This window comes from Cyprinodon tularosa, unplaced genomic scaffold (assembly GCF_016077235.1).
Source record: "Cyprinodon tularosa strain WSP-4 unplaced genomic scaffold, ASM1607723v1 ctg1300, whole genome shotgun sequence".
NCBI classification, from domain to species: Eukaryota; Metazoa; Chordata; class Actinopteri; order Cyprinodontiformes; family Cyprinodontidae; genus Cyprinodon; species Cyprinodon tularosa.
The window spans coordinates 13,342-21,617 of record NW_024038116.1 but is presented as its reverse complement, the minus strand read 5'-3'; the positions used below and the strand labels follow the sequence as shown (position 1 = coordinate 21,617).

General features: G+C 35.3%; 1 long non-coding RNA gene across 1 annotated transcript; it reads left to right on the top strand.

Annotated features, from left to right (window-relative positions):
- The first annotated feature begins 1,199 nt into the window (after positions 1-1,199).
- On the top strand, positions 1,200-2,328 carry LOC119778211. The gene is made up of 3 exons (XR_005280031.1): positions 1,200-1,255; positions 1,357-1,741; positions 1,992-2,328. It is a non-coding gene; the product is annotated as an uncharacterized LOC119778211 (long non-coding RNA).
- The last annotated feature ends 5,948 nt before the right edge of the window (positions 2,329-8,276 follow it).

Here is an 8,276-nt window from a genome sequence, read left to right as displayed (position 1 = left end):
ATTCAGAACAGATTCAGCAGCTCATTTCTCTACTTTTGCTATAATCCCAAAATGAATATGAAATTTAAGCTTTTTCCCATGAAGAACTCATTGAGAGTGAGGGTTTTATTAGGAATAGAGCAAATGTTAAACAAGTTGGTTCTGAACAGTAAAAATACACTTTTCAGTAACAGCTATTGTAGAGGATTTGGCAGCAGAAAGCAGCTGTGGTCACTTCTTCTCCAGCTGTGCTGAGTGGTCAGTCAGTGATCAGCTGCAGAGGAAGGACCACCATCCCATGGGATAGAAGAATCTTCCTCTATCATAGAAGCAAAGGCGAGGCTCTGGATGGAAAATGGCCACAAGTAGAAAATTAAACCACTCAAGGAGAAAATAATAAAGCTTTTGTTTCATCATATGCTATTGAAGGACAGATATCAACAGTGGGGTGAGGGAATAAGGTGAGCTGCTCATTCTGAATAACCTTTAGTCTTTGACTCTGTGTTGGTCCTGTGATGAACAGCTGACCTGTCCAGGATTCAGCTGACTGCTGTAGACCCTCATTGGTCCACCCCCTCCCCCAGACTAGATTTAGCCTCGATCAGAAACAGAGAATGGACGAATGCTTTCCCTGTTGACATATTGATCCACCTCTATGACAGACGTTGAATCAGAGTAAATAATTATACAGAGTAATAATATTAGTAGATATTGGTAGAATAAACCAAAATAAAATAGCCTCCATTGGTGTTTCGGTTTCTCTTCACACAATGTGCCATTTCAACCAGGTTACTAATGCAAATAAAGTACACATCCAAAGAGAATTTGTTTTTCTTATTAAATATTCAGATGCAGTTCCTGAGGCATAAAACAGATGTGTTTGAAAGAGGAGTAAACATTTCCTGAGAAGTTTCTTCAGCGGAACATTGAGATAAAACTGCTTCAAAATCTGAGGGAGAAAATAAACCCAGAAGTAAGTTTCTGCTTTTTCGAGATAGACGTCTGGTATTTTCTTACATTTTTATCTTGGGATTATTAATCTTTATTTTGATGTATTCTACTGTTTTCAGATCATATTTACGTGTTTGCTTTTTTTTTTTTTACTTTTAACAACGAGAGGGGATTAGGCTTCAATATATGTTTTTATGTGTTTACACAAAAATGTAAAAACTATCATTATTCCAACAGAGAAAAACATTTTACTCCAAAAATACTGATTTAAGAATCCACATATGAGGAACAATGCAGTGGGAGCTATTTCTGGTTACTTTGTTCGGTAAGAAACTTTAGATTAATTCTGCAGTTGATCATTTTAGCCAAAATCACAGGCCATTATAGATGGTAATTACATTTCTATGTATTTGTTGTTTTTTTAAGCTCAGCCCAGTTTGATGGTCTGTCACCTCTATGAGTATCTCTACATTAATGAGGAAAAGACCTGGACTGAAGCTCAGCAGTACAGCAGAGAGAAACACACTGACCTGGCCACAGTGTCTAACATGGCAGACATGAAGAGACTCCTCAGTAACTCAGCAGGAAACAAGAATGAAGCTTGGATTGGTCTGTATGATCAGAGAGATGGTGTCAGAACATGGTACTGGTCTCTGCTTGGAGTGGAGTTCAATGAAAGTGAGACAAACTGGAAAGAAAGAGAACCAAATGATCATGATACAGGAGAACTGTGTTCGTACAGTACAAAATAAATCTTCTAAATGGAATGACATATCTTGTAATCAACGGTCATTTTTTCTCTGCTATGATGGTGCGTATGAAAAGCTTCTTTACTGACTTTTCAAAATGTATTTACAGAAATAACCTATAAGCTATAAAAAAATATATATAGTTTCACTTAAAGAAATATCTTTAGGGTTATATTGAACATAGATTTTATTTCAAATTATGAAATTTTATTATCTCTCTGCTGACATAGAAAACTTGTCTAACTATTATAATTTAAAATTTGCTGTGCAGTTTAAAGAGTTTTGCACTCTGATATATTTATTATTTCACAGAAAGTAAAACATCAGAGAAATTCTACCTGATTAAAGAACATAAGACCTGGCTGGAGGCTCAGAGTTACTGCAGAGAAACACACAGACCTGATCAGTGGAATGAAGCAGCTACAGGATGGTCTACCTGTAGTTAAACATGAAAATGTATTTATTGGTCTGTTCAGAGACACCTGGAAGTGGTCAGATGGAAGCAGCTTTTCTTTCAGACACTGGAACCTTAAGTTTAATGATGAGGAATACAACAGTGGCAACAGTGGTCAATGTGCCATGACTGTGTTTGATGATGGAGGCAGATGGAAGAATGAGGACTGTGCGGATAATAAACCCTTCATCTGTTATGATGGTGAGATCTCTGACAATTCTAAAAAACTTTAAATGATTGAGGTCGGTCTTTCCATTTTAACAGCTTAAAAGAATATTTTATGCTTCTTTGAAAGCAAAATAAATCTCCTTCAAACACACTGAGTGTTCAGCTGCCATCTTACTGTTAATATTTCTGCTTATTGCTGGAAAATCTTTAAAAAATGTTTCTGTTTAAATATGACAAAATTAAGGAGATTTGGGGTCAAATGATTGTCTGCTGTTTCCATCTAGAGCTGAGGTCTTTAACAGGGGTTCCGCTGCCCCTATGGGGGCCATGGAGGTACTGCATGGGGATCCCAAGTTTTGGCTGATTAGACTTTTTTTTTATATTCTCCCTGCAATTTTTTCCACCAATTGAAATGTTTTTAAATACACATTAACATAAATTCAACACACTGTTGTAAACAGATATATGGAGGCAGAAGATGTCTTTCATTCATCAATGCACACATTCAGAGACACGCAGGAGCTCTTTCAAGCTGGACACTGTTTCATTCACAACACCTGTCTCAACCAGGAATCAGGATCAGAAATACTTTAATAATCCCGTTACATGACTCCATCTTTAATAGAGTGACTATAGGACCAGTTTGATATAACACAATTTCATACCATATATAATTAGGGGGTCCCCGCTCCATCTAGCCATCAGTTTGGGGGTCCTTTCCTGGAAAACGTTGAAGACCCCTGATCTATAGAGTTCATGTATTTAAATGAATAGTATTGAATTCACAGCCTTCTGATTCATCATTACAGGGAACTTTATTTTGCTGAATGTGAAACTATTTTTGCCTTTCATCCCCTTTTTTCATAACCAGGGATCAACTGACCATCGTGGAATGAAATTTTAATGTTCTGAAAGTTTATTAAAGTGACCAGATAGTTATTATCTAAAATAATTAATCTTCCATGAAGTACTAAGCTAATTCTCCTCTGTGGACACAGACAGGTTGCTCTCAGTGTTTAAAGCCATTTTTAGATCATTGCTGGTAGCTGAGTAACAGTGGAACATGTGTAGAAAACATGGTGTGTGTGAGCTGTGGTCCTCATGCTGCTGAATATTTTGACAAGTCTGAATAATCTGTGGCAGCCTGGGTTATAAGGTGATATAGTGTGTTTTATCCAGATGGTACAGGAAATATAAAGTCAAGATAATATAACCAAAAACTAGAGATATTTATTTTGTTTTAAATAGAGTTTATGCATTTAACAAATACAGTGATGAGATTATCTGCTCATTATTTCTTTCTTTCAGATAAAGTGATCCTGATCAAAGAAAATAAAACCTGGGAGGATGCCTTTTACAACTGCAGTGATCACTACCATGATCTGGTCACCATCACCAGCCTGGATGAGCAGAGATGGATCCAGGAGAAAGCCAAGAACGCCTCGACTGATTATGTCTGGATGGGACTGCGCTACACCTGTACTCTGGATTTCTGGTTCTGGGTCAGTGATGAGGTGGTCAGGTATAAGAACTGGGCCTCAGGGGAACCAGTGGATGACTGTGACATGTCTGGAGCCATGGAGACAGGAGGAGGACATAGTTGGAGGAAAAAAAAAAGATCTAGAGGAGTTTAATTTCCTCTGTTCAAAGCCCCAGAGCTCATTATATTATCTGATAAAGTTCTTGTTATTCGTATGATAATTTCTTCACTTCTTTAGGATGTATTCCTTCTTTTTCAGAAGCTACCAAATCTCATTTCTGCATCTCAGAACTAGATTATTTATTTACAAGTAGTTTTTACTTTTGCTATTTTTGAAGTTTCCAAGGCCTCTATCACATATCTTGAACTTATTAACACAATAAAATGTGATATATTTTCTTCTATTTACTAATATATTTAATTATTTTTAAAACTAATGAAGTAATATTCTATTCTATTCTAAGTCTTAAATAAGAAAAAGTTTCTTTTATTTTAAAGCTACTTAAATCTCCAATCATTTTATTGATATTTAAGGATGTTTTTTTTTCTATATTTAATAGGATTTTATTGAATAAATTGATAAATTAAAACTAGAATGTCAAATTGTGGATTGTGACACTGACTGTGTTGTTCAGATAATCCTGCAGGGCTGCTTCTAGCTGTTTTGGGGCCCTAAGCTCTAATGCTCTGTATTTATGTTGGAGGGGTTACAGACATGTGTGGACCTATAAACCATGATGAGTTCTATCAGGTTAAACCTTCAAAATCTAAAGATTGATATCTGTGTGTGTTTTTTATGCATTTTTTTATTTTATTTTATTTTACTTAATCATTTTAAAATGGAATGGCTGTGTTTCTGAAAAATTGTGACTAAATGATTAAAATGAAGAGAATTGTAAGATGATTCATTTTTGGTGTTTACTTTAAAGCCTAACAGTCCATAACTAAGAAATTAAATCTTATTGTTTTGCTATTTAAATACTGAAATGTGTGTTTTACACACAGCATGTGGGCTAGAAAGCCAAAAGGTTAAATATAACACTGATGGATTTCCATGAGCAGAAACTAACAACAACAGCTCTGTTAAAGCAGGATGGGGGAAATGAAGAGCAGCAGAAAGAGTTTAGTCTGATTCTGTTTTTCTATCAAACTGAGTTTAAATGATAAAATATAAAAGAGACATAATACACACAGTCAGCTCTAGAGCTCAGACAGGCCTGTAACGGTGTGAGGGACCAAACTTGAATAAGGACAAAAGGTGTTAAAAAAAACAAAACAAAATGAAACATTTTTTTATTTCATAATGTCAAAAATAACTAACAAAGGTTCAGAGGCAATAAAAATCGCTTAAATAATAAATATAACTTAACATGAACTCAAACAAAAACTGACCTAGTGAAATAAAACAAAGGCTGCTTTAAATAGGGGTGGAATAACACTTTGTGGTGGAGGTAGAAGGATCCACCACTGGATTAAACAAAAACTATTACTTTATCACAAATGTTTAAAATACAAACAAAAAATATGTATTAAAATGTGATATTTGCGACAACATTGACTTAATTTTATTTATAAAATGTTAATACTATCTGTCATAGTCTCATTATGGATAAGGTATGTTTAGACTCTAAAAGTTATTTTTTTCTCTGTGACATCCTATTATTGAAAAGAACTTCAAGAGCTGTACATTTCTAGCATTCATAGCATAACATTCATAGCTTCTTCCCATAACAATCCAGATTCTTTCTCAAGGTTTATTCATAACATGTTACTGTTAAGCAAAGTGTGTGTAATTTGTTATGACTCTGACTGCTTTTCCATTGTTGTAACTAGGGGGGGACGAACCTGGAGGTCAGCAGGAGGATCAAAACGAACCATTTTTTTGAGACGGTGAGATGATCTTTTGTCGGCACAGTTTAAATTAAATTTCAAAAACTAAATTATAAAACAACAGATTGTTAACAGATTTAAAGATTACTAGAAATCAAATACTGGAAAATTAGCTCAAACAAAGTCCTCTTCTTCTCCATTAATATTTTAATCTAGCAAGAAACTAACTAAATTAAAGATTAATAGGTTAATCATTTTAATGCACTAAAATTAGTATAATACTAAAGATTATACATATGGAATAACAGATAATTTTTGTTTTGGGGACACGAAAGGCAATTCAGGGTTTTTTTCCACCTGTGAACCAAAAGACCTCACATAGGAACGTGAGGCTCTCTCTAAGGGGGAGAGGAAGGTAGGTGCCACCAGAAGGCATTTAATTTTACTGAGACGTCGGTAATCTGGAGTGGGATCCCCCCCAGTTATCCAGGTCGGCACCAGAGGAATGGTGTGCATATTGGAAACTGGTAAATTACCTGTAGATAATGGGAAAGGTTTTGCAGTTCTATGGTAGAACAAAAGGCAAGTTTCTAGAGAATTGTCAACTCCTCAAGAAGAAATTTTTGATTTAATGTTGAAATAGAAAAAATGTTGAAGATAAGATAAACGAATATCATGAGAAGAGAGAGGCTAAAAAGAAGGTAAGGTAAGAAATTTACAGATTTTGAAAAAAAAAAAAAAAAGACAACAAAAAAATGGAAAAAGAAAAAAGAGAAGAAAACTGTTTAAAATGATGGATGGTTAAAAGGAGAGTTCAAAGAAACTCTCAGCTTCAAAAAGAAATGGGTTAAAATAAGAAGTCAAAAAAGGCAGTGTTTAAACCTGATACTAAACATATTTACACTGTATTACATATTAAACTTACACTATACTAAGTTATAATAATGAATTTTTATTTCAATGGTGCTTTTAAAGAAACAAAACTCTCTCAATTTTTACAGGAAGTTAATAACTCATAGCTAAAAATAAAAAACTATTAAATTATTACAGAAAAAAAAAGTAAGGGCATAAAATAAGGTCAAAATTAAAAGTTTAAAAACTGAAAAACTTAAAATTAGTGCTGTCAAAATTATCGCGTTAACGCGAGGCCATTTTAATGGCGATAATTTTTTTAACGTGAGATTAACGCTATGTGGTTTTATGGTACAATTTTCCAAGTACATCGATCCCGCTGCAGCCTGCGGGAAGGCGGGGCTATTTTCCCCCAGTCTATGCATTTCTCATAGGCTTCGAGAGCGGAGCTCCTCAAGGGAAAAAGACGCTCATACACTGGGTAGCGCTAGTGCCTTTTCTTTAAGCCCCAGCACCAACAAACAAGTTGAGTGTCTGGTAACTAGTAGCAACCTGAAATACGCTGAGAAAACTGATTACTGAGGTGAAATGGAATCTGCTACGGCACTCTTGCTGTCTGTGTACGCCACAGGTCAGTATCGTGTGTGTGTGTGTATGTGTGTGTGTGTGTGGGTGGGTGTGTGTGTGTTCTCATTTTGTTAAGAGGCTGAAAAGTAACTTTCTAGAGCATAGACTACCTCCATCTAGTAATGTCGGTCTATTGATTTTGATGTATTGATTGAAAATTGTTCATTATTATCTTGGTTAATTGACATCTAATGTTAACTCTACTACATTTTATAGCAGTAGGGTAAAATGCTTGTCTTTGTTCAAAAGACTGTATTAACTGTAAAGACTGTCTTTTACATCAGCCTGTTTTCAGGGCCTTTTTTTGCCTACATATTTGTTATTTTTTGCTACATGCCTCCCCATCTTCTTGCCATATGTTTCTATTGCATAAATCAGTGTCTGTGACCTGTTTTCATTTAAAAAAAGAACATTGGCACAAACCTAGCCTGTATGTGTTTTTTGTATGTCATCGAGAGTATTTAAATGATTTTCAATCAGAAAAAAAATGTGTGATTAAAATGCGATTAATCGCGAGTTAACTTAGGCATTGATGCGATTAATCGCGATTAAAAAAATTTAATCGATTGACAGCACTACTTAAAATATAATAAAATGGAGGAATTAACCTAAAATTAAATAAAGAAAACAACAAAATTAAATAGAGAAAAGTAAGGTTGATGATAAAAGCAAATATGAGAAAATTAGATGAGAAAAGTTTGTGACGAGAGGGAAACGTGACTTAAAGTGACTGAAGGATGTAGTGGGGTGACTGACGAGACAACATTCCTTTCCTGAAAAGGCTTCTTCTTTTATATGGTAAAGATGAGCAACTTCATACAATTTTTTTTTTATTATTATTCATTTGAAACATTGAAACTCCTTAAACTAATCATTGTTTTTTTTACTCCCTGACCTTCAAACAAGGACTCCCTGATCGGAGCCGCTCCTTGTGGAATTCAGACCTGGAGGAGATGCCCCCTCCTATCAGCCCGCCGGAGAAAGACAGCCTGCTTCAACCATCAATCTCCCCCCACCCCCCAACGCACACACACCGACACAGCAACCGGATGGAAATGATGGGTTAAAATCTGGGGAAAGCAACACAAAAGGATTTTCATTTGCTCTGAACCCCTGACCCTAATAGCTCACCTGAGCTGCAACCTGCTCCACAATGTGTGTGTGTGCAAAAAACCATGAGGACAGA